The 27,803-nt window shown below is 41.5% G+C and overlaps 1 protein-coding gene and 1 non-coding gene across 17 annotated transcripts in view; one reads left to right on the top strand and one right to left on the bottom strand.

Moving 5' to 3' along the window:
• MACF1 (microtubule actin crosslinking factor 1) overlaps positions 1-27,803 on the bottom strand; it is a 341,865-nt gene that overhangs the window by 254,352 nt on the left and 59,710 nt on the right. The window lies entirely within an intron of this gene.
• Positions 20,886-20,989, top strand: LOC121027865 (U6 spliceosomal RNA). Its single transcript, XR_005788952.1, has one exon. It is a non-coding gene; the product is annotated as a U6 spliceosomal RNA (small nuclear RNA).

The following is a 27,803-nucleotide window of genomic DNA, read 5'->3' as shown; positions in this document are numbered from 1 at the left end:
AGAATAAAGACATTTTCAGATAAGCAAAGTCTCAAAAATATTTACTTCTCATGTATCTTTTCTTAGGAAACTACTCTAAGGTATATTCCAATGAAGGAATGGAGTAACCAAGAAAAATGGCAGCATGAGATACAGGAAACATGGGATTGAACACAGAAGAGAGGTAAATGAATTTCCCAGTATGATGGTGAAGGAAAAGTCCCAGAATGACGACTTTACTCAAGGCTTGAGTTGGAGAACAGAACTGGAGAAAAGAAAGCTCCTGGGGAATTTCTCCAAAGATTATTAAAAATATATACATATGTATATTATTTGATATGTTCCAACATACTGAGAGCTGTCTTACAGTCCCCATGGGAGAGCATGGAGTTAGGGCCACAGAAAACAAGTGATAAAATAAGGCAATTAATTCCAGGGGGAAAAAAGTCAGTCAAGAAAGGAAATGTAATTATAAAATACTGTGTGGCTCACCTTTAAGCAAATATTTATATGACCATAATAATCTAAACACTGAATACCACACAATGGAAATAATGTGTGACAATGAGAAAAGGGAGAAGAGGGAAGAGGGCGGGGATGAAAGAACTAAATCCTAATTTTCTATAGCTGATTATCAACAGATAATGTCAAAAAATGAAAAATCAAGAAGCAGTAAAACAAGGGTATATTTACAAAATGTAGTAGGGGGCACCTGGGTGGCTCAGTCAGTTAAGCATCCAACTCTCCATTTTGGCTCAGGTCATGATCTCATGGTTTGTGGGTTCAAGCCCCACATTGGGCTCCGTGCTAACAGTGCAGAGCCTGCTTGGGATTCTCTTTCTCCCTCTCTCTCTGCCCCTCCCTGACACATGCCTTCTCTCTCTCAAAATAAAGAAATAAACTTAAAAAAAGAGAGAGAGAAAGAAATGTAGTAGAGGTGTGCCTGGCTGGCTCAATTAGTAGAACATGTGACTCTTGATCTCGGGGTTGTGAGTTCAAGCACCCTGTTGGGCTGGAAGCTACTTTAAAGAAAAAGAAAGAGGGGGTGGGCCTCGGTGGCTCAGGGGTTAAGCATAGGACTTCGGCTCAGGTCATGATCTCGTGGTTCATGGGTTCAAGCCTCATGTCGGGCTCTGTGCTGATAGCTCAGAGCCTAGAGCCTGCTTCCGGTACTGTATCTCTCTCTCTCTTTCCCTCCTCCACTCATGCTCCCTCTCTCTCAAAATAAATAAACAAACAAAATTAAAAAAAGAAAAGAAAAGAAAGAGGGGTGTTTAGGTGGCTCAATCAGTTAAGCACCGACCCTTGATATCAGCTGAGGTCATGATCTCACAGTTCCATGAGATAAAGCCCTGCATAGGGCTCCAAGCTGATAGCATGGGGCCTGCTTGGGATTCTCTCCCTTTCTCTGCCCCTCCGCTGCTCGTGCTCTCTCTCTCTCTCAAAATAAATAAATAAACTTAAAAAAAAAAAAGCAAATGTAGGGGAAAAAAAAAAAAAAAAAAAAAAAAAACCTCTACATGACTTGGAAGCAGTCTCAGAAATGGGGAGGGACAAAACAGATTTTTCTTTTTTTCTTTTTTTTTTCTTTTTTAAGATAGAGAGTAGGGGAGAAGGATAGAGGAAGAGAGAGAGAATCCCAAGCAAGCTCCACACTCCGCACAGAGTCTGATGCAGGGCCCAATTCCACAACCCTGGGATCATGACCCGAGCTGAAACCAAGAGTCAGACGTTCAACTGACTGAGTCACCCAAGCACCCCAGGTAATTTTTGTTGTAAGTCTCATAGTAATATTTTATCTTTTAAAATAAGAATATAATTTGGTAAAAATAAGTTTATAGAAAGTCGGGCTGGATTATGCAAGGTCTTAAATAACAAGATGAGTTTGGATTTTATCCTATAGGTAACAATGAGCCCTTAAAAGAGTCCTCCCACTAAAAAAAAAAAAAAAAAAAAGTAGAAGAAGAAAAAGGAAAAATCAAAAAGATATTTGGAATCCCAATCCCCACAATAGATTCCCTTAACATTCTGGTTAATTGTTGTGTCGGAACATTTCTCCCTTATCACTGCTTGACCTTATGATTAAAGGCATTTCACCCATAACCAAAGAAAGGGAAGATCTGTACACATTATAGGCAGGTATAAAGAACATGTTCCGGTCAAGACTGCTGCTTCCACTCAGACTCATCTGACTCAGTGAGTCAGGTGGTGACTTCTGAAACAGCCTCATTATAGATTACCCTCAGGGGGCTCCCAAATAAAACCCATGCTTGGGAGCATTTTCCCCTCGGTCTTCTGGCATGTCAGGCTAAAAGTCTCTTCTAATGATTTGTTATTTCATGGAGAGATACAGGGAGAAGTACAACTAGCACAGAGGAGGAATGTTGCCACCTAGGGCCCAGGGAAGTCCAGCACTCTTCTCTAAGAAACCTCTGATTCAGTCCCTCCTGATTCATATCCTTCCTACCCTTCCTCCAAAGATCAGCTATAGTTCCACAGTGTACCTAGGAGTACAGCCAGATGATCAGCCAGAAGGATGCAACAATTCAAGACAGCACCAAAAATGTTTTCCTCCATGCCATCCAATTCTGGGGGTTTGTTTTGCCTTGTTTTTTAACTTTTTCTTCTTGTTTATGGTGTATCTTTTTTTTTTTTAATTTTTTTTTTCAATGTTTATTTATTTTTGGGACAGAGAGAGACAGAGCATGAACGGGGGAGGGGCAGAGAGAGAGGGAGACACAGAATCGGAAACAGGCTCCAGGCTCTGAGCCATCAGCCCAGAGCCCGACGCGGGGCTCGAACTCACAGACCGCGAGATCGTGACCTGGCTGAAGTCGGACGCTTAACCGACTGCGCCACCCAGGCGCCCCTGTTTATGGTGTATCTTAAAGAGAGGCAATATCTTCTGTCCAATGCTACCGTAAAGTACTCCAAGCCACTTTCAGATAAATGATTCATAAAGCACAAAGACAGCAACTGATATTACTAAGCCATCTCTCCCCAGATATTCCTTGGGAGACCTGAATCCTGACACAGAATACAAGCGATAAATACCCTCTCTTATCTTTTTGAAAACTGCTGGCTTAGCCTCCAATCTCATAATCATGCAGACTCTGGTAAGTGTTAAGGCATAACAGTAGTGACTAGGAACACTCTTTTATAAGCTTAATGTAAATGGAAGCCTGGGGGTGACTGGTTGGCTCAGTTGTGGGAGAGGGGCATTTGACTCTTGATCTCAGGGTCATGAGTTAATTAATTACTAAAAAATAATTAATAAAATAAAATAAATGGAAGCCTGAATACCTAACCAACTTTAGTGAGTTGCAATATGAAGAGATACCAAAAATTACTATCCTTTCTCCTGACTGTAAGTTTCCCCCACTTATCAGCTTTATCCCTACACACCACAGAGGGCCTCCAATTCAGAGAGGAAAAAAAAAAAAAAGAAATTTGAGGTTAGAGCAAAGATCCAGGTCTTGCCAAAACACTGGAGGAAACTGAAAAAAAAAACAAAAACAAAAAACAACACTGGAGGGAACCAGAGTACTTTTGGCAATAAAGTCAAGTCTCTGAGATTTGATCTTCTGATATCTACGCAAGTTCCTGTATCTAAAATATCAGGGGAAATGCCACACTTCCAGCCTCCACGAGCATCTGAGTTTCAATTCCGAGACACAGACACTGCTAACCATAGAGCTAACACACAGAGTGCAAGACCACACTACACTGCGAGTGAAAGAAATCCACGACTGGCACAGGATGTCATGAGATGTCTCACCCAGTTACAAACACGGTACACCCAAGACAGGCAGAGACTTGACCACATGCTCTAAAGGCTCATGAACAGCACTGCCCACACCAGGGCTCATGAGAAAGGAACTAAAAAACAGGTGATGTTTCTTGTGATCTATGCTAGTCAATCATTCTGACTGCCCAGGCAACCATACAATTCAACACCTCCCTCCAGCCTCAATCGAGGTTCCTGTCTCCACCTGCTCCTCCTCTGACATCATCCTGTCATTATATCTTCTTTGAAATTCCTTTGATGAAAAATGAGTCATCTCTTCCTGCCAACACAAGCCCAGGCCTCTTCCAGGCAAGTCATTATTTTTGTCAGTCCTCTGAGGACAGGGCGCCACCCAGCGGCTCCTCCAGCTGCTGTCTCTACACCTCCCAGGAAAGAGTGTCTCAGAGCAAGATCAACAGCCTGGAGAAAAAAATGTAAGAAATGAAAGAACTGAGGTTCTTGGTGGAGCTGGAAGGAGGCCTGTGACCCAAAACATAAGCTATCTATGCCAGTGGAACACAGAGTTGAGAAGATAAATAAGAATGAACGTAGGACACCGAGAGTCACACTTAAAACCTGGAAAGCCTTCAACCTCAGGGCATTCGCCTTAAAAGCTTTTGTTCCTTATACAATGTGCCATCAACTATTCCACATAAAGTGATAGCAAACCTAAATTTCTCATCCTGAGGCTTTGGGGCAACAGTAACCTACCCAGTGCTCAAGACAGTGATGCTCTAACTTCAAGATTCACAATGGCAGGAATAAGGAGACAAGTACAAATTGACAAAATACTATTCATACATACAAATCACCCTAAATTTTTTAAATAACAGCTTTATTGAGTTTAATTCACATACCATACAATTCGCCCTTTTTAAAAAGATTTTTTTAATGTTTATTTTTGAGAGACAGAGACAGAGAGAGAGTGTGAGCAGGGGAGGGGTAGAGACAGAGGGAGACACAGAATCCGAAGCAGGCTCCAGGCTCTGAGTTGTCAGCACAGAGCCTGATGCAGGGCTCGAACTCACAAACCATGAGACCATGACCTGAGCTGAAGTTGGACACCTAACCAACTGAGCCCCCCAGGCGCCCTTCAGTTTACCCTTTTACAGCAAATAATTCAATGGATCTTGACATATTCACAGAGTCGTGCAACCATCACCACCATGTAATTTCAGAACATTTCATTACCCCTCAAAGAAACCCTATATCCATTAGCAGTCATGTCCCATTCCACCCTCTCCCAGCCCCAGTAGCCACTAACCTACTTATTGTCTCCATGGACTTGCCTATTCCGTATAATAGAATCGTACAATATGTGGTCTTTTGTAATGGTCTTCTTTCACTTAGCATGTTTTTAAGTTTGATCCATATTAGCATCGATTAATACTTGATTCCTTTTTGTTGCTGAATATTATACTATTGTATACATATGACACTTTTTGTTTATCTGTTGATCAGTTGATGGATATTTGGGTTGTCTCCTCTTTTGAGCTATTATGAATAATGCTGCTATGAGCATATGTTGTACAAGTTTTATGTGGATATACATACTCATTTCTCTTGGATATATCCTTAGTGGAATTGCTAGGTCATGCAACTTTTTGAGGAACCACTAAGTTATTTTCTGAAGCAGCTGAACCATTTTACATTCCCACCAGCAACGTATAAGGGTTCCAATTTCTCCACATCTTCACTTTTTTATTATAGTAGCCATTCTAGTTGTTATGAAGTGGCATTCTCATTATGGTTTTGATTTGCATTTCCTTAATGAAAAAATGTTGAGCATCTTTTCATGTATTTTTTGGTCATTTGTGTATCTTCTTTGGAGAAATGTCTATTCAAATCTTTTGCCCATCTTTGACTTGTGTGGTTTTTAACTGTTAGATTCTATTGGTTCATTTTATATATTTAAATATAAATCCCTTATTAAATCTATGATTTGTAAATATTTTCTCCCATTCTGTGGTGTGTCTCTTCACTTTTTAAGTAGTGTACTGGGGACAGTACACTGGAACTCAGTGGGCTCAGTCAGTAGCTGGGCTCAGTCAGTTAAGTGTCCAACTCTTGATTTCTGCTCCGGTCATGATCTCATGTCGCGAGACTGAGCCGCATGTTGGACTCCACACTGAGCATGGATCTTGCTTGGGATTTTCTCTCTCTCCTTCTCTCTCTACCCCTCCCCCACTTGAGCACGCACACACGCACGCTCTCTCTCTCTCTCTCAAAATAAATAAATAAACTTAAAAAAATAGTGTCCTTTGAAGCACTAAAGTCTTTAATTTTGATCAAGTCCAATTTATCTATTTTTTTCTTTTCTTTTGTTGCTTGTGCTTTGGGTGTCATACTCAAGAAATGATGTCTTAATCTAAGGTCACAAAGATTTTTTTCCTAAATTTTCTCCTAAATGTTCTTATAGTTTTAGCTCTTACACATAGATCTGTGGGCCATTTTGAGCTTTTGCATATAGTGTCAGGTAGGGGTCCAACTTCATTCTTTTGCATATGGATATGAACTTGTCCCAGTATAATTTGCTGAAAAGACAATTACTTCCATTGAACTGTCTCAACACCTTCGTCAAAAATCAATTGATTATAAATGTAGAGGGTTATTTTTGGATTCTCAATTCTATTCCATCGATCTATATGCCTATTCTTATGCCAATACCACACTGTCTTGATTACTATAATAAGTTTTCAAATTGGGAATGTGAGTTTTCCAATTTTCTTCTTTTTCAAGATTATTTTGGCTATTACAGATCCCTTGCATTTCTACGTGAATTTTAGGGTCAATTTGTCAATTTCTGGGGGAAAAAAAAAAAAAAGCCAGCAGGGATTTTGGTGGGGACTACATTGAATCTGTACATCAGTTTGGGGAGTACTACCATCTTAACAATATTAACTCTTCCAGTTCATGAACATATAAGGTAAGAAGCAATCTGAGCCACTGTTTTCTGATACTTAAATTTCCTTATGTTCTATCAAATACTTAGCACACTGGAGATACTTGATTTTAAGGACCCCCCCCCCCGAAAAGAAATAAAATGCTAAAAGATACTAATTAGAAAGCCACAAAGTGTCTTTCATATTGCAATACATTATGCTTTTTAACTAGTTTCCAAAACAGCTGAGTACTCTAAGACCTAGAGACTTAGCCGAGCTTAACTAGGTCTGAGAGGAACAGCAAAGGTCCTGTGATCTGCCAGGCCCCACTGGCCTTGGCTCATTCCACTTTAGTAAACGACAAAAGATGGAATAACTATGACCCACTTCTCTACCTCAATGAGGTAGAGAAATGCCTCAAATGAGACAAAATAAAATGTTCAGAGATTATTTTACATCTTCTTTTATATAAATTGGCCACAAATAATTTCTGAGAGAAATAAATCTTTGCATCAGTACCAGAGTAGGGAACCAGACATTTTCAATAAAATGGACTCATATATAACAATTGGGTCAGAAGAGGGGACACAATCATAGCAACTCTTGGTGCTATATTTATATAGCAAACAATTTGCACTTAAATGTGTTCATTTAGAGTGGCTGGGGTAAGGGAGGAGGGGAGGGGGTTGGGGGAAGGGATACACTAAAGGCCTATCTAGCCCTCCTTTGGGTTGCCACTGTATTTACTAGACTAGAATAAAGGCAAAGAGTAGTATAACTTTATGTTATAATATATAAACTATACAATTAACATTATGTAGTTAAGTAGGCAAAAAGCTAACCAAAGGCAGTCCACTAGCTACCATCAACTCTGACCTCTTCGATTACACTACAAAGCTCCCACTTTCAAACATAATTAAATACCTCTTGGGTGAAAATAACCCATTTTCTTAGGATTAGAGAATAATCTTTATATGCATAACTCTAATCCTCTCTAAATCCTACTTTTACAAACAGGAATTATCTCCCCATTTTACAGAAGAGGAAACTGAGACTTACAGAGATGAAGTAACTTATCCAAGATCATACAGCTAATAAGCAGCAATGCTGGGATTCAACCCCGGCATCTTCAATTCTTTATCTAGTGATTTTTCCACTCGTCCAGTAGCTTTCCAAATATCCCAAATCTCCTATCGATGCTTCATCTCAAGGCTTTCAAGGAACAGAAGACATAGGAGAGCAGCCGAGTCCCATTCCACCTCTGTTCTGAGTGGAACTGGCTTTCCTAGACCAATAACATGAAGGAGGGAGGGAAAGAGGCAGAGGTCAAGGTGGGAAGAAAGGGAGTTGTGGGCAGAGACAGAGAGAGAAATATGACCAAAGACCAAGATGGACATCAGAACAGAAGTGTGGGGGGAGTTCACCTTGCAGCTAAAAATGAAACTAAAAACGGCAGGCAGCCCTGGCCAAGAAAGATAAGATGAATTCAGTCAAAACTACAAACTTTTTTTCCCTGATGATTTCCATTTCTCCTCTGTAAACAGAAGTTAAAATATCACTTAATCACGGTTTAATCATTCTCCAAGTTCACTGCAGTTTAACTCCTTGTATTCTGAAGGCTTCCAGGATGCTCCTAGAAAACTCTGGAGTGAGCTAAGCAGACCATCAAAAGATGGCTAAAGCAAACAAGAAAGCAGAAGGAAACTTTCAATAAGCATAAGTCTCCAAAACCACTTTACCAAGCCGGAAGTTTTATATTAAGCTCACATGCCACCTGTTTCTTCAGCTTTTCAATCTGACACCTAATCCACGCATGGCCATGGCTCATGATAGGATTCCAGGAGTGAGACGCCAGACCAGAATTTCACTCCTGAGGGCCAGGGCTTTAAGACTGCTGGAATGTGCCTAGTAAAGATGTGGGGGTGTCTGGGCAGCTGAAAGTCTCCACAAGGGAATTCAGTAAGGACAACTGCTTTCCCTCAACCCAAGATTATGAATTTAAAAATAAATCTCAGGGGCGCCTGGGTGGCGCAGTCGGTTGAGCGTCCGACTTCAGCCAGGTCACGATCTCGCGGTCCGGGAGTTCGAGCCCCACGTCAGGCTCTGGGCTGATGGCTCGGAGCCTGGAGCCTGTTTCCCATTCTGTGTCTCCCTCTCTCTCTGCCCCTCCCCCGTTCATGCTCTGTCTCTCTCTGTCCCAAGAAATAAATAAACGTTGAAAAAAAATTTTTTTTTAAATAAATAAATAAATAAAAATAAATCTCAGTGACCCTCATGCCTTAAGAATCATTTGGAAAATAATGTTATTGAATCCAACAATTTGTCCCATTTGGGTGAACCGCAGAGAGGGAAAAAGAGGGAAATGTTCTTACCATCCCTCTCAAGGAGTCTGATAGGACAAATAGACAAGGGAAATCCCAAGTTGGCTTCCCAGAAGCCAAGGTTCATAAAGTGTGTATTTTTATATTTCTTGTATTTTCAGGTTTCAGGAAGACTGTTAATGCACATGCAGCATCTATGAGGTACTAAGATATATATACAAATATATATGTATATATATATATGGTCTTTGTAATCCCACTCCATATATATATATATATATATATATATATATATGGGATATAAAGTATTTGTAAAAGGAAAAACTACAGTGAATTGTAAAGCAGTTTGGTGGAAGGCCTCTGTGGACTGTCATAGTGAAGACAGGGACACAACCTTGAGGCCTCAAGCTCCTCTCCTGGAATTTGTAAATAGGAGGCAGTGGGGAATAACTGTTTCCCTGACAGCCTAGATACTGCGGAAATCCTTCTCAGTGATCCCATTTCTCAACTTGACTAAAATAACTACCACCCAGATTCTTGGAAATTGCCGTTTTCCTTATTCAATTGGGAGCTTTATCACCATGGCAGTGCAGCTTTTCTTTTGAGCCGAACAGCTACAGGATTTCAGCATTATTCTCACCCAACTGATTCTTAAGACTGGAGGGTCACTGGGAACAGCCTAAGGGCACTTCAGAAGGCAAAGGCTCTCCCATTCACTACAGTTGCTGGTAGATCGCAAAACAAACAGTGCATAGAACAGAACTGAGATGTTTCCACAAAGTTACCTCATAGAGCTGACTCTCTGAAAGGGTATATTACCAATACCAATTAGAAACTGGGCATAGGGCTTGGAGTCCTACCTTGCTCTACACACAAATGCTCCTACCATGACCACCACCATCCCCTTCTCAGACAGCAATAAAAATGTTATGAATGACACAGGGGGTGGTTCCTGGACCCTTCTATGATGTCCTCCTTGCACAGCAAAATGATGACAGCAGGGCCTGAGGCAGTTCTTTGTACATTAGTCATCAATCTGGAAAAGTCCTGCATAAGAAATCCTATGAGGTGGCCCAACACCTGAGGCTCTACAAGCCAATCATTGTTGCTGAAGTTTTTGTTTTATTGGAGGGTTTCAGTTGTTCATTTTTTGTTTTGTTTTGTTTTAGGTTTTTTTCTGGGGTACAGAAGAAACACATGGCTGAAAATAATCCATTTTCTTAGGATTGAGAAAGCAAGGGCTGCAGCTTTGACCTTTGTTAAATGTGATGTTTTGAACCAACAAAAGCTGAAGGAACCTGACAAGTAGGATGGAGTGGGGTTACAAAGACCAGGACAACTATATGGCCCTCCTAGACAGAAGTTCCTTCTGTCTCTATGTCTGAAAATACTGACAGCATAGACTTCCCTCAAGCCTGATTACTGTTTGATTTACATGCAGGAAGGGCAATCTTTCACAATCATTTTTCTTATCAGTTATTTATTTCTGATAGTCCCCACTGCTCAAAAGAAATAGTTAAAAAAAAACAAAACAAAACAAAAAAAAAAACAAACTTAAGTATGAGAAACTACCTAGCTTTACTATTTACCAGGAGCTCCCAGAAGGAAAAACATTAGAAAGAAAAGGAGGAAAGGGTATAAAGAACTCCATGTTTCCCCAACTGCCTCTTTCACTGAGTAAATACCACTGACTCTTGAGACACTAGGAAAACTCCACCTTACCCTATTTGAGACCAAACTAGCATTCAGCTTTCCAAGGTCCCAATGAACAGAAACTCCATCTCCTCCAGTTCTATGACCAAATCAGGACAAGAGATATTACGGCTTTGCTAAGGTAGCTCTCCAAATACACACAATACCTTCTTTTCTCAAGTTGACCAGAGGACTGTGTGAGCCCTTTGAAAGCCATGCCTATGACTGTATTTTCAACACCTAGTTCTGTGCCTTTCAAAGAATGGAATTTAACAAGTGTTTGTTGACCTTAACTACCCTTTTGGGTTCCAGGTGATGCCCTAAACAAACCTTGGTCCTCCTATAACTATGGTCACCAATTTCCCTTCTCTCAAATCCCCAGGCCAATAACAGTGATTCCTGGTCTTGGAAATCCTAACATACCTCCAAGTTTCTAGACTTTCTCAAATAATTCTCAAATACATCTTTGAAATAGAATTCCTAACCCTCTTGACATTTGTATTGTTTGGCATTTTTGTTAAGGAAAGGAACTGAAATAAAGTTAATCAAAAGAAGTCACAATTCCCCAAAGGCTGGGGTCTTTCAAAGGACCGTTCCTCTCCAAGGCTTCAAAGGCAAGCACTGGGATTCAGAGAAACCAGGTCATAGTTTCGGCTTGTCAATAACCAGCTGGGTGACTTGAGGAAAGTGTCTTTGACCTCTCTGGGTGGGCTCTTCCTCATCTACCTTTGTAAATTTGGGGTTGATCCACGAACGAACTAAACCTCTAGAGCTAAACCAGTGATGTCTAGTCTAGTGGGTATAATGAGAATTCATTTCTAACTGGCCTACCCTAAGCAGGAATTTTCTATAGAAAAATGGCCTTAAAAGGGAAGAAAATGAAAGAAAGAAAAGGCCTTATATGAAAAGGATAAAAATCTTAAGTTAGTGGAGAAAGCCGAAACTGTGACTACAGAATTTAAAAGAAGACTCTTTGAGGTCTCCCCACACCCAGCCACTCGCACTCTCTCCCAGACTCCTTGAAAGAATCCTGAACACTGAAAACAAATAAACGCAAAAGGCAAACACACAAATCAGCATTCTGGATGAGAAAAGAACTGCTGAGAGCTAGAAATCAGGTTTAGGAGAAGAAAACAAAGATTTAAAAAACAGAAGAAATAAGAAAGACAGCAAAAAGGGATACAGGAGAATCACAAGGCACTTGCGTTTAACTATACAAATTTGACCACAGAGAGAGAAGTAATTTAAACACACACACACAGGTTTGCTCACGGCTCCACTCGGTGAGGTTTTATGCCAAGGTCAGGTTATGCACCAAGGTGAATATGAGAGAGAGGATGTGAATCTGAGACATCAGTGAGTCTCAGTTCCCATGTGGTCTCACACTGCCAGCACCTTGAATACTGAATATGATTCTAGTGTTTGAGAAGACTTATTTTCTTACCATAAAATGCCCCCTAACTACAAGCCAACTACTCCATGCAGTGTTCTAACTCTGTCCTGGCATATACACAAAACCATGTTTATATACTTTGATTTATGGGTCATTTAAGGTATTTTTCAAAGACAATTTTGATTCTTTGGGATTTTCACTTTATATGCTGCCATTAGGATCTAATCTCCTGCAAGAGGTAAGATGAGACTTCACCTTGTGGGAAAGACAGGGCAGACATGGAAATCCTTCCTAAAAGCTCAAGACAATACAGAAATGGCCAAGAAAGAGACCACCAACTTAAATATCTGTGTCACCCTCTAGCCACACACCAGCAACTCGGGAAAGGAAGTGGCAAGCTTACAAAACAGCCCAGAGACTTAAGATGGGTAGCACAACAGGTCTCTCATGGATGGCCAGGGAAATGGAGTGGCTGGGCACTTGCTCGGACGTGCCATTAATGACACTCCCCCAGCCTGGTACTAGAGTCACTGGGGCCAGACCAGCCCTGAGGACTCCCCCTTTCCCTACTGAGATTTCCTTTTCCTGCTTCTCTCACTACTGTGTATTTGGAAGACCAGGGGCACCTCCTCTACAACTCAGTTCAAGGTTCTCCTGGAGCACGAGAAACCTCACTACCCTCAATCAAAGACCAAGAAAGTAGATGACCTCTTGGAGTCATGACCCACGCCCATCCCACAAATAAAAGCAGTTTTGCCAGAGAGTAATAATATAAGCTCCTCTTAATGAAATGGAATCCTTGTTGACATTCAACTATGGAGACACTGAACCTCTAAGAAGTGTCTACATAGAGAATAAGTCTTTCCCTTTGCCTCTGACTGACAAAAAGATCATGCCTGATGAGAACCTCTACCTCCTTTTATTCTAAAAAGACAAAGGTCTGACTGATAGCCTTACACAGCAACATTTGAAATCAGAAAAATAAAGCTAGCTACACTCAGCATCTGTAGTAGACAGCAGTAATATTTACAGAACAGTCAATATTTCCTGAGCACTTACTATATACCAGGCACTGTTCTAAGTACTTTTTACATAATTACCTCACTCACTTCTCATTACCACTGTATGAAAATGGCACTATCACAATCCTCATGTTATAGTTGAAAAACTCTGGCCAAAAGGGGAAGGCTAAGTTGACACACTAAGTGACAACGTGGGATCCAAGGTCATCAGCAGTGTAGATCCTTGGGGAACTCTCATTTTGGATGTATTTCATAAAAAACAGGAAGAAGGAAAGGCTAGCAAAAGCAATCACCAAAAATTGGAGAAATATTATCATTTCCTTTGTTTCCTTCTTTCCACTTCTGCAAAAGTCTCTGATTAAGTCTCTCCTGTTCTCTTTAGCTATCTTTCCTCCCCCCAAACCCCTCAAACACGGTACCTTCACAGGCTCTCAAGTCTTCCCACAGCAGCTTAAGGAAAAGAAAAAAAATGTGAAGAAGGCCTTAATCAAAAGCCCTTTTCTTTTGGCAAACAAAAGGCCTTGGTATTTCCACAGACAGACTAGTTATTCTTAACCCTAACCAAAGATTCTTTGGCAGAGAAAGAAATATGAAAATGTTAGGCTTGTGGGAATGGCTTGTGCTTTGGGCTTTTGTGTCTCAGTCAGTAAAACCAGCCCACAGAAACATAAACACACCACCCCTCAGTAACTCCAGGCTGACTTGGTCCAGGGTCTAGGGAGAAAGAGAGAGAACAGAGTCCCTACTACGCCTGATGGTCTAGGCCCTCTCTCCTCTATGCCCTTCCTGAGAGGGGGGAATGTTTGACAGTTTTTCAAGCACACTAGGCAGAAAAATACATCTGAAGATACAGACACATAACAGATCAAGTTCTGACAGTGGAAGAAAAGCAACAAGTGGTAGCAGATGAGGGCAGAGATGAGGCCTAACTCTGGGTGTTCTCACTAGCCTCTGTGCTTCTCACCCCAAATCACCCCACTTTCCTAAGTAAACTGCTAAGATCTGGCAATTGTTTCAAGTGCTTTCTCCACTTAGCACTGGGTTTTAGAGGCATAGTGTGGCCCTGAATGGCCTTAAGTAGTCAATATTTTCCCAGCAGGGAAAGGGAAATTAAGACTATTTTTAAAAATAGGTCAGTAAGAGGGAAAAAAGGAGGGGAAACAGTCTGCCCGAAGTCAGGAAGGCCCCGGCAGCACTGACCCCAGATAGATCTGGGCTAAACTCTGAATCTCTGACACTCCCACCCCCATCCACTGCATGAGCATAGTAGCATTATGATACTAAAGTGCCTAAAGCCTTTATACCCAGGCAACAGCCCCCTCCCCTTGCTACCTTACCCAGGATATTATGAATAAAACCACTATGAGGACACAGGCCCAGAGGCATATCTCCTAGCAGCCAGGTCTCTGTCACAGTGGGAAACAAGAGTAGCCAGGTATGAGGAGTCTCAGCCCAGCTTTGAAATCCCCTGGAGTGAATAGCCCAAATTAAGCTGTGATTGTTATCTATAATGGTACAAAACCTTGAGGTGTTAAACCATGAGGTAATAAGGTCCCATGTGGTTTAGGACTCTGAATTCTCTTGATTACCCAGGAAGCAGGCCCTCATCTTGCTCCCATGCAGTATCAAAGGCAGGTGGAATAAAAGGCACTGCTCAGCCAGGCTCAAGCCACCAGCAAGTTTCAAATGTCTGGCCTACAGTAGGCACACACATTTTTGCTGAATGAATAAATGAATAAAACATTTCATCTTCAACTGCTATAATCAGTTCCTTCCTACACCCAAGGGGGTGGAGGCAGTGTCAGAGAATTCTAGACAGTAGGGGGAAAAAAAGCTTTCTTTTCCCTGCCATTCCCCGGTGATCAAGCTCTTCTGTTGCAAAGTATAATGCTCCCTTCTATATAAAATTCATTACTTGACTGTTCTCCCACAGAGTTGGATAACAGGCCACACTATCCTAATCAAGGACAATGGTGTTTCTGCAGCTGGTGTGCAATATACAGAGTCCTCTGAAAGACAACACAGCATAGTCAGGGAGATGTCCCTTGCAGCAGTTTTTATATAGCAACAACCTGGAAACAACCCAAGCATTCAACAACTAAGAGAATGGCTAAGTGAAGCCATTACCAACATTATAACTGAACTTATAATGACTATAGAGAAACACTAAAAATAAAAAAAAATTAAAAAAATCCTTACAATGTTACATGAAACAGGCATGCAAACATACATGTATATGTTAAGTGAAAAAAGCCAGACACAAAAGGCCACATGTTATAGGATTCCATTTATAGGAAAGATCTAGAATAGACAAGTCAGAAAGCAGATTAGTGGTCACCAGGGGCTGAGGGAGGGGAAGGGATGGGGGAGTGACTGCTTAATAGGTACAGGGTTTCCATTTGGAATTGTGAAAATGTTCTGAAGCTAGACTAGTCGTGATGGTTGCACAACATTACAGATGTATGTAATCTCAATGAACTGTACATTTTGAAACGATTACAATGGTAAATTTTACGTTATGTGTATTTTGCCACCAAAAAAAAACTGGATTGGAAAAAAAACATATATATAGGTCAGGATTACAATTATGTAAAAGTAGACATGAACCAGAGGAACTCAGATAAGTCCCAACATCTGTTAAATTAAAATGGAACTTCACTGATGTTGGACAATAAATAAAAGGAAAGGAAAGTAAGAAAGGTCAGAAGCATGCAACCAGCCCTGAAGCCATACTTACAAGCTACAAATAAGTGCCCACCAAGTGGGGAGACAAGTTACATGGCTCACCAGGCCCTGGAACAGCAGGTGTGTGTGTGCTAGGGAGTGAAGGAGAGAGATCTCGGGCCCTACTCAGCCCTGTCCTCTAATCCCCCTTAAAAACACTCCCTAGGGCAGAGAAACCATCTGTTTCAACAAAGCCTAGAGCCCTACAAGCATATTAACTCCTTCACTGCTCACCTCCTACACGTGGGCTTCACTCAATATTAAGTGTTCCTTTTAAAAATGCCTTTATTTTTTTAAACAATTTTTTTAATGTTCCTTTATTTTTGAAAGAGAGAGCGAGAACAATCATGAGCAGGGGAGGAACAGAGAGCCAGGACAGAGGATCCAAAGTGGGCTCTGTGCTGACAGCAGAAAGCCCGATGCAGGGCTTGAACTCACGAACCACGAGATCATGACCTGAGCCGAAGTCAGATCCTTAACGGACGGAGTCACCTAGGCTCCCCTAAAAGTACCTTTAAATGTTAGAATAGAAGCTCTACAATGGAGGAGACTTGGCCCTGTTCTCTGGTATATCCCTAATACCCAGAATAATCAACATCAGAGGACATTCAATAAATTATTGTTTCATTTATGACTATTTTCTAAAGTCTCCCTCTTCTCGTCACTTGTCCTCACTTAGAGTCTGACCTGGTTTCCTCAAATTCACTCAACCAACGAATATTTTGTGTGCTTGTGCACAGGATAAGTAGTCTCCTCACTGTGCGGTCTATCACTAGACCCCAGGGCCTAGCACAGCACACACGGTGAGTGCTCATACATATCTGTCAAATGAAAGAATAACTCACTTTGTTCACCACACCTTATCAGCGTTCAGTACTGAGCACTAAAATCTGGCTAGGTATGGGCTAAGTACCATGAGAGTTACAGAAATGGGACATCTATTAAACACTCCTTTCAAAAAGCTTACAATTTCAATGGGAAGACAAAACTACCATGCAGGAAAGTGATACATCAGCATGAACAGTGATAATCTGAGAAGTCTTCATGGAGAAGCAAGGCCTGAGGTGAGGCTGGAAGGAATGGATAGGTTTCAGTGAAGTATAAAGGGCATTCTAGGTAAAAACTGCCTAAGAAATGGCCGCAGTAGAGAATGAATGAGGCACTTCAAGGTACAATAAGGAGATGGATTGGGGCACCTGGGTGGCTCAGTTGGTTAAGCATCCAACTTCAGCTCAGATCATGATCTCACGGTTCGTGGGTTCGAGCCCCGCGTCGGGCTCTGTGCTGACAGCTCAGAGTCTATGCTGACAGCTCAGACAGTTCAGATTCCGTGTCTCCCTCTCTCTCTGCTCCTCCCCGACTCAGGTTCTATTTCTCTGTCTCTCAAAACTAAATAAACATTAAAAAAAAAATTTTTTTTAAAGGAGATGGATCTGTCTTCAGCTGAAAGTGTGTTCTGGAAATTCCGTGCGATAAGCCTGGAAGAGTCGGATGGGGACAGAATACAAAAGTCTGTCATGGGGCATCTAGCTGGCTCAGTTGGAGGGGCAAGCGACTCTTGATCTCGGGGTCGTGGGTTTGAGCCCCACACTGCATGTAGAGATAAAGTAAGTAAGCTTAAAAAAATAATTTAAAAATAAAAGGTCTGTCCTACTTTTGGTAACAGAAAGCACCAAAAACAAAATATGATGCAGTTGCAGTAGTTGAGGCGTGAGGTGATGAGTGACTGGACCAGACTCATGGCAAAGGGAATGGGAAGAAAGGGACAAACTTAAAAGAAATTCTGAAGAAACAAAAGGACCCGATGACAGACTGAAAATGGGAGTTGATGAAGAGAGTGGAGCCAGAGATGTCTCCAGGGTTTCTGATCTAAGACAGTGGAAAAATGTGAGCACAACTGTCAAAACTGGGGAAACAAGGAGGAAAGCCAAGTCTAGGCTTGGTTGTGAAAATACTGAGTTCAAAGTGATATCCAAGTACAGATGTCCTGCAGGCAGCTGAAAAACAGACCAATAAATTGAGATTTTTATACATACAATGGAATATTATTCGGCCTTAAAAAATAAGGAAATCCTGTCATGCTACACTATAGATAAAACTTGAGGACATCAGGCTAAGTGAAATCAGCCAGACACAGAATGGCAAATACTGCATGATTCCACTTATAAAAGCAATTAAACTCATGGAAGCAGAAAGTAAACTGGTGGTTGCCAATGGAGGTGTGGGGCGGGACAAGGAGTTGCTGTTCAACCAGCACAGCGTTTCAGTCACGCAAGATGAAAAAGTTCTAGAGATCTGCTGCACAGCAAATGTGCACACAGTTAACAATGCTGTGCTGTACTTGTAAAAATTTGTTAAGAGGGTAGATTTGGTATGACATGTTTTTTTACCATAATAAAAATAATAACACCTAAAAACACTGAGAAATTTTAAGTAGTAGAAGACAGATGTGGGAGTTTGCAATTCCAAAGAAAAGCTGACGCCAGAAGAACTGGCTAGAGGAACAACAACAACAGAAAAGGTCAGGAGCAGCATCATAATGCCAGCTATGTCTGTATGGTGTATTTACATGTCCCGCTGTGTTAGGAATTTTACCTGTGCCATTCCATGTAATCCTCATAATTTTATGTGGGAGACACTCTTATCCCCGTTTTACAGATGAGAACATGGAAGCTCAGAGAAAGTAAGTAGCCTGACCCAAGTCACTCAGCTAATAAATGTAGAAACTTGGATTTTAACCCAAACCAGCCTGGATCCAAGGCCCTGGTCTTCCCACTTCACCACACTGCCTCACCCCTTAGGTAACTGCCAGAGGTAGAGTCAGAAAAAAGAAAAGACTCAGCAAAGGCACATAAGCAGCAATAAGGTAAAGGAAAACCAAGAAATGCCCTCACTGAAGCTAACAGAGAAGAACATTTTGAATAGGCAGAGAGGTCACGGACAGTATCAAATGCCAACACTCCAACACATAATGAAGTCCACACTCCAAGCTATCTGTAAAGGGTCATGAAAAGATGGGAGTCCTGGGCCAGGTTCTGCAGCCCAGAGAATTTCAAAGAAACAGAAGCCCAACGCGGAGCTAAATGGGCTTCTCCCCTCTTATCACTGACACACACTTGGAGCTGCTATTCTCCCGGCTACACCATGGGCCTCATGCCGAAGTGCATCACCTGACGAGTCCCAGGAAATACCGACCCAAACACAAACCATTGCACAACACAGGGTCATGTTCAACTTGAGCTGCGGGAAAAGTGTCTCCACTCCAACTGTAGTTCAACATACAATCCGTTTGTTTCTAAAACCAAACTCCCTTTTAGAAGGATTTCATGTGCCTGCTCTCTTCTTCTCTTGTCCTGGACAAACTAAAATCAGATACATACAGCTCCACTTCAGGTGCAGCCCTACCTCTCTATATGACCTCATACTGCTGCCAGAGTTCTACTTCTCCCCTATCAAAAAGCCCCTGATTGTTTATATCATTTCTCTGCCTTGAAAATATCTAGTGCTGTCTACTGCCTACATTATTGCTTAGCCCTTTATAACACAGACTCAACTCTCCATTCCAGCTTCATCTCTCACCCTAAACAACTGCCTATTCTCCCCAGCTTCCTACTTCACAACACTTCTCATTCTTCCCCAGAGGAAACAGACTTCCATGAGTTTATTCCTTTGCACACCTGTTGTCTTTCCAGAATACCTTTTCTCCCCTAACTGGCAAACTCTTACCCAACTTCAAGATTCGGCTCAAATACCAATTCTGCTGTCAGGTCTTCCCATCACCCACCAAGCTGCCCCTAGTAATCACTCCACCTCTGCTCTCACAGTACTTTGTTCGTATCTCTATAAATAGCACCAGATAAATAGACAGAGGGGATAGATATCCCACTGGACCATGCAAGAGACTGACAATCCCTCAATGACAGGGATTGTCATTAATCTTTGTATCCTCAATGTCTTGGATAGGCAAAAGGTTCTCAATGAAAGGAAGGAAGTGTCGGAGGAGGCACCTGGCTGGCTCAGTTGATGGAGCATGTGACTTTTTTTTTTTTTTTTTAATTTTATTTATTTTTGAGAGACAGAGTGTGAGCAGGGTAGGGGCAGAGAGAGAGGGAGACACAGAATCTGAAGCAGACTCCAGGTTCCAAGCTATCAACACAGAGCCCGATGTGTAAAATCTTTAAAAAAAAAAAAAAAAAAAAAAGAGCGGTGCCTGGGTGGCTTCGTCCATTGAGCACCTGACTCTTGATTTTGGCTCAGGTTATGATCCCAGATTGTGGGATCAAGTCCTGAGTCAGGTTCCATGCTGAGCGTGAAGGCTGCTTAAGATCCTCTCTCTCTCTCCCTCTGCCCCTCTCCCCCACTCTCTCTTGCTCACTCTCTCTCTCTCTAAAAAATAGATGAATGAATGAATGAATAAAAATGTTTAAAATTTAAAAAAAAAGAAGAAGAAAAAGAAGGAAGGGGAAAGATACGGACACTTCCAGAGAGAGAGAGACAGAAAGCATGAACATTATCAGGGAATAAACCAGTTAGTTGATAACAAATTATAAAAACTCATCTTCCAAATCAAAGGATTTCAAGATGTATCAAACCAGGAAGTCTATAAGGTTCCTGCCACTCCATAATGAGCAAAAGATACTGTTTAGCAACTGATATTCATCCAGAGGGTCCATGCCTACAGTTGCTGTAATGAATAATACATACGATTAGAGCTATATAGCCTGGCGTTTCTCCAGGAAAATTGCCAAAAGAAACTGTGGCAGAATGGTGGGGACAATACTAATAACTACTTCAAAAAACACAAAACCAAGGATGAGGGAAAAATGATAATTTATACTTTGCTAACATACAGGCTCACTCTTTGAGAGCGAGACATAGTGTAACAGTCATCTCCTGTCATAACAAAAAACACAGAACTACCCCACACATTTTAAAATCTACAGTATGGATCATTATGCCATGGAATCTCATATTCCCCACGCATTTCAAACCAGCAGCAATAGAAGCCAACCCCAATGTGAACTTGTACTGATAACCCTTTCTAGCCCAGTAACATGCAGTAAGCCTAAAAAATACACAATTAAGGTGCTTGCTTTGACAGCACATATACTAAAATTTGAACAATACAGAGATTAGCTTGGCCCCTGTCTGAGGATGACACACAAATTCATGAAGCATTCCATATTTTTGATGGTAGCTATACTCGTGGTGAACACAGCACTATGTATAAATTTGTCAAATCACTAAGTTGTACACCTGAAACTAATGTAACATTGCGTGTCAACTCAGATAAAAAGAAAAAATAAAAATTATTTTAAAAAGCTAAATAGAGGAGCACCTGGCTGGCTCATTAGGTGGAGCATGCAACACTTGATCTCAGGGTTGTGAGTTCAAGCTCCACACTGGGTGTAAAAGGTACTTTAAAAAGTAAGATTTTTTTAAAAAGAGCTAAATACACACACACACACACACACACACACACACACACACACACACAATTAAGGAGGGCATAAACTTTAATAGTGTACAAAACCATCATGCATCCAAAAACTACAGGATTTACTGAAAGTCTAAGTAGGTGCGTAGTACTGTAAAAGATGTTGACAGGCCTCACCCCAGAAATATGCAGATTCCCAGATTCCTTGCACTGGAGAGAATCACCCCATTGTGATAGGTTCGCTTAAGGGCTCTGGGAATGGGAGGGGTAGACAGTTCTCACTGTGGAGGATGCAATCCTGTCTGTTGGTGACTCAAGCCATTTTCCACTATCCTGGCTGCTGTAGAGACAGACATTTTTATTGACCGCCCTGCACACACGTGTACCTTCCTTCTCTCAGTCCTCAAGCTAATTTCCAAACACCCCAGTCTATCATCAGTTAGAAAGCCCACATTGTCTGCTCCAGGATGTCAACTCCAAGTCAGAAACAAGATTGAACTCTCATCAAGTCTATAATTCTACCCTAAGCCTGTCAGTCCCAAGTAACAGAAGCCAATTTGCACTTGACTGTAATATGTTGATTTAAAACATGGCACCAGCTCCATTTCTCTCAGAGGCAGTCACCTACCACAAGCAAGGGTGATGACATAGCAGTTTGTCAACCAATTAATTCTATCAAGTTAACCTGGCCTGATTTTCTAGCTCAGTAACAGCAAGAAAAGAAAAAGAGAATCTCAACCTTGGACCAATCTGGGGTTCCAATGCAGGATTTCTGTAGAGCAATGATTAGGTCATTCTTGGTATTGCGTTTCCCGATTAACACAGATGGATCTCTCAGTGCAAGAGGAAAAGGTACTAGGGCTGGGAGGATCAGTGAAGCCATTTAAATGTCCAGAGTTGCTAGGAGAAAAGTTTCAGAATAAAACAGTGCAGTGATGAGATGATGACATGTGGGAGCTGCTGACTAAGTGAAAGAGACACTTGGCACCTGTCCCATGATGAAATTAACTGCACAGTAAAATATCAGAACCAGTTGGCCACCGAGCCTGAAGACAGTGCTATCCCTAGAGCACAAGGGGCCAAGAGCTATCAGAGGGGTATTCAAAGTGTTACACGTAACTTGAATAGCTTTTAGAAGTGCAATAAAATTAAAAACCAACATCCAGAGCTTTGAATATATGTTTTAGGACCAGTAATTCTACTTCTAGAGACCTATCCTAAAAGTATCATCAGAAATGCACAGAAGATATTATTTACAAAGATGTGGATTATCATAGTACAGCTGTAAAAAATTGGAAACACACATGCCCCACAAGTGGGAAATGTTAAATAAATGGTCCTTTCATTTGAGGAAATTCCACAAGCTGTTAAGAAATGATTTAAACAAACAGGTAAAGGCATAAAAATGCTTACAAAATAATAAAGAGCAAGAAAAAGAACTACATTACAATAATGACAAACATATAAAAACAAAACGTTATGTATATACGGATAGGAAAATATTAAATGGGAGACACCTGGTTGGCTCAGTGCATAGAGCAGGTGACTCTTGATCTCAGGATTGTGAGTCTGAGCCCCACACTGGGTATAGAGATAACTTAAAAAGAAAACCTTAAAAAGAAAAGAAAAAGATTGAATGGAAACACAACAAGTTATGAACACAATAATCTGCAGGTTGTAGGATTTTTGTGATTTTTGGTTTTTATTTTTCTATGCTTTCTACAAGGCCAAAATAGTGTATCTATTTAATGGCAGAAGAAAAAAAGTGGTGTTTTTTTTTCCTGAGATTCTTTATTAGCCACATTGAAGAGGGGAAGAAAATTCCCCCCAAAAAAGGTCAATCTCTGAAAGGTACATGTCAGGGTATGAGGACTTCTCCTGCATGCCCAGACATGGTAATAACAACAGTCTTCCAGTCTGGCCTACTCACTGGATGTCCAAAGTAAGAGAATGAGAAAAAGGGCTTGACAAACACCTCACAGCTAAGAAACCAAACTGAGTGTGTGCCTTGTCAGTAGTCACCTTGTTCACTTGCTCAACGTTGCCACTGCCCAAAACATACTTGGAACCCCACACTTGGAGCTGCCTCCAGACTAGTAATACCATCTTTCCAATGTCTTCAAGAGCAGTATATTTTCATTCTTTGAGATTGGATTTAATGTTTCAAAATAGCCTAAGTCTTAGATAATATCATTTTTTGACCAAAATTAAGTAGGACTATAAAACAACTGTAGTTTCTTAAGGGAGTAATAATCTAGAGGTGAAGAGAGAAACCACAAAAAGGGTTTTGTGAATGTACACAGCACAGACACCAATGTCAGAGTATTGTGGGTTTTTTTTTTTTAACCCTCTACGGTGACTATTGAAGGACATTTGGATACATGAGTTTAGTTCAATTCTTCGAATGTCCTTTCATGCTTAACATGTGCCAGGGGAAGAAGATACAAGAAGAAAGGAGTCTAGTTCCCACTTTTAGCAACAGTATAAAAAACATCTTCTGGGCTCCGACTCTGTGCCAGATGTCACACTTACTATTGTATGTAATCCTCACAACATTTTGGGAGGTAAGTTGTATTATCCCTATTTTACAAATGAGAAAACTGAGGCTTACAGAAGTTACAGGAAACTTGCCAAAGAAGTAAAGACTAGGAGGAAAATCAAATGTTTAATAACTGTAACTATAACATAACATGTTTTTTTTTTTTTTTCAAAATTTTTTTTAACGTTTATTTATTTTTGGGACAGAGAGAGACAGAGCATGAATGGGGGAGGGGCAGAGAGAGAGGGAGACACAGAATCTGAAGCAGGCTCCAGGCTCTGAGCCATCAGCCCAGAGCCCGACGCGGGGCTCGAACTCACGGACTGCGAGATCGTGACCTGAGCTGAAGTCGGACGCTCAACCGACTGAGCCACCCAGGCGCCCCTAACATAACATGTTTAATAACCATAGTTAATAACTATAAGCATGCTCTAAAATCAGTACGTTTAAAGTGTTATGGCAACACTGATGAGGAAAAGAGAACTCTATCTCAAAATGCAAAAGGAAGAAGAAAGAGACGAGAGAGAAAGCAAGGAAAGGAAAGGAACTATGGGGGAAAGTAACAATGAGCTAGGCACTGAAAGAAGAGATGTTTGATATAAAGAGAGAAGGATAATGGTATTCCAGGCAAAGGCAACAAAACAGTACATGCAGAGTGAAAAGAAGGGTGAAAGTATGTGAGTACTGAGGTATATTTGTTTTGGGTTTTTTTTATGTGTCTTTTGGTTTTATTTGAGAGAGAGAGAGAGAGCACGTGCATGCACAAATGGGGAGGGGGACGAGAGAGACAGAGAGAGAGAGAGAGAGAGAGAGAGAGAGAGAGAGAGAGAATCCTAAGCAGGCTCCACACTCAGTGCAGAACCTGAGACGGTGCTCAATGCCATGACCCTGGGGGATCATGACCTGAGCTGAAATCCAGAGTTGGACACTCAACCAAGTAAGCTACCTAAGTAGCCAGAGATACACTTGTGTTGTTTTTTTGTTTTTGTTTTTTTTTAATAGGTAATTATCAGGGTGCCTGGGTGGCTCAGTCAGTTAAGCGTCTGATTTCAGCTCAGGTCATGATCTCTTCATGAGTCTGCGACTCACGTTGGGCTGTCTGCTGTCAGCACAGAGCCCGCTTTGGATCCTCAATCTCCCTCTCTCTTTCTCTGCCACTCCCCTGCTTACACTCTCTCTTTCAAATATAAAAAATAAACATTAACAAAAAAAATTTTTTTAATCAGTCATTATCTCACAGACCTATCCCAATTTTGTTTAGCAAAGACTAGAGAACCACCTTCTCATCATTCAACCTTAACCACATATCTGCTTTCCTATTAATCCCCAATTGCCAGTCCACAGCACAGGCCTGGACTCTGCCAAAGAGCAGGACTTAGGCCAACAGTAAAACCCGTCATACCCACAGAAAAGATCCATCTGGGCAGAAATCACTTAATAACTATGATTTTTGGCAGAACAGAGAAGTAAACCTTAAAGCCCAGAAGCAGCAACAGCAATGGGATATACTGTGCCCCAATCCTGGTGTCAAAGCACCAAGGAGTCACAAGTAATTGGGGACCAGAACTTCAAAAGACTTCTACAATGTCTCTATTCTCCCACTGGGTTCCCTTCAACACTAAATGGAAGAATGGCTGTAAGCTGAATCATCTCAAGAAAGGCAACGTAGGTAACTCAATGAAAAGGGGAGCCTATGACCTCTTTCTGTCAGTTCCTCTGGAATACACAAAGATAGAGGTGAAATGAAAAAGGGAAGTGGTCATTCACCATAATCAGGGGATGCAGTGTGTGAAACTCAGCCCACAGGACAGTTTGACAAAGGCAATGCCTTGTATCTAACTATCTGCCTGGCCACCCAGGGTTGGAGAAATAATTGTCTAAGACCTATAACAACATTCCAGAAATGAGTATAAAGACCATATCAAAACAACCACATGCCCTCTTTCCAGATACCTCTCTCACCTGAGAAAGATTCAAGTTCTGGGATAGAAGGAAGGTTAAATCAGGTGCTTTCTGTGGGTGAATGAACAAGACAAACTGCTGTATCTCATACATTGTACTCTATAAAGACTATTACACAGTGTATACACATGAATGTAGGATGAGAAAACAGGACACAGCTCAAGGAGGCTAGTGTGGAGAGAAAAGATCTATTGTCCTCACTTCAAAGCACCATACTCTGTACTCCCCCAGAGAATAAGGTGCCCATGAGTGTCACACATACACTTGGGCAGTTGTGGGTATTCCACCCCCTATGGCACTTGGTCCCCAGACAGCACCAGTCATCTTGGCTGCTATACTCCCAGGAAAGCCTTAGCAGGGCAGATGTTCTCAGACCAGCCAAGCCTTGGGTTTACCAATGTAAGCCACCTGTTATGTGAGTATTTTAGGAGCTAAATGGATTAATACATGTAAAATGCTTAGATCAGGGCCCAGTCCATAACTAACATTTGCTGAGTGCTTACTGTTATTACTATTATCACTAATGCCACTGTCTTCCAGTCTCAACCTTGATAACTGTCCTCCAGTGAGATCAAGGAAGAGACCTGGAACCAATCATGTCAATGCACTACAAGAGTATAACTTGACCCAGCTCATTCTGAACCAAAGCAAGCACAAGGACTTACCCTGACTCAAAGACTCTGGGAGGGACAGGGGAAAGAAGGTCTAGAACTAACATTTGGTGAACTCTGGCCACATTCTAGACACTAAACTCTGTGTGTGTGTATACAGATACATATATGTGTGTATACATATATGTGTGTACATATATACATGTATATATATGTATATATGTATATATACATATACATATGTATATCCTCGTGTTTAATGCCCATAGTAGTAAATGCTTCTGAGTTCATCTTGGAGAGCTAGAACCAAAATAACCCTAGTATCTGGGGTGGGAAAGTGGAGTGTGAGCTGCCACCACTCTAAGTGTGGTCCTTTCTCTTCTCTGATTTCAGCTCCACACAGGACACTCCCTGGGATAGATGGATCTTGTCTGTTACTTGTTCATTCCTAGCAACCTTACTCACTCCTTGCCAGAAAGGATGGGGGGTGCGGGGGGGAGAGGGGGGGACTTTTTAGGTGGGTCAAGAAAATAAATGATTGCCAAGCTGGTTTTAACATAACCTCTTTCAAAAGCAGAAATAGCCCTTCCTAGAGTGCACCATCCCTGAATGGATCAAATCAAGACCTACTTGTTCCATCAGCCCCACTGAGAAAGTCAGGAGAGTTACAAGACACTCAGGACCAAAGCAAGCCGTATTTAGGGAGTAAAAAAGGACTCTTTCCTCCATGCATGTTTCATGAGAGGAAAACAAGAAGTGCCCTGATCGGTCATATCTGCACTTTACTCTCGAAGCACATACAGCAGAGGAGGACAGGGTTATTTGTGGTGTGGTCTCCTGAGAAACTCAGGAATCTACTTAGGTCACTGCTAAACTTGATTCACTTAGGCCACAGCCATCCTTATGTGGTTTAACTGCTCATCTAAACCCTTGACACAAAGGGGAACCAAAAAAGAAAAGTTCTATTCTCCAATTCTATAGATAAGTAAATCTCCTGTAGTTTCCATCCACCATCTGTCCATCTTCAGGAAGCTCTGACCTTTTATCAGAAGAATGGAGCCAAGGATAATAGGGAATAAAACTACACTAAGGAGTTTCTACTCTAAATCTTTTCTTCTACTGAAGGAACATGCAAGTTAATGAAGGTTGATAATCCTTCCATGAGTTTTGTAAACAGAGGAGGGAAAGGACTCTTGCTGTTGGGTGGGCATCATGCCCAAGAATATAGAAGGATCCCTCTAAGACAGGAAATAGGGCAAGAGAACCTCTTCTCTGCTATGGCACAAAGGTACATTCTTGCACCTCCCTTCACCCAGGCCCCAACAAGCCCCAAGGAGAGTCCCTGAGAAGTTCCACGGGTTCTGTCCCCCTCTCACACCTCTTCCCCGTGATTCTGGATGAAGAAGGCCACACTCCCTCTGCCCTCTCAAAATTGCCTTTGACAGAGAAACAAC

This window comes from Herpailurus yagouaroundi, unplaced genomic scaffold (genome assembly GCF_014898765.1).
Source record: "Herpailurus yagouaroundi ecotype Mexico unplaced genomic scaffold, PumYag 77, whole genome shotgun sequence".
In the NCBI taxonomy this organism is placed as follows: Eukaryota; Metazoa; Chordata; class Mammalia; order Carnivora; family Felidae; genus Herpailurus; species Herpailurus yagouaroundi.
This window is presented reverse-complemented; position numbering and strand designations above follow the sequence as displayed.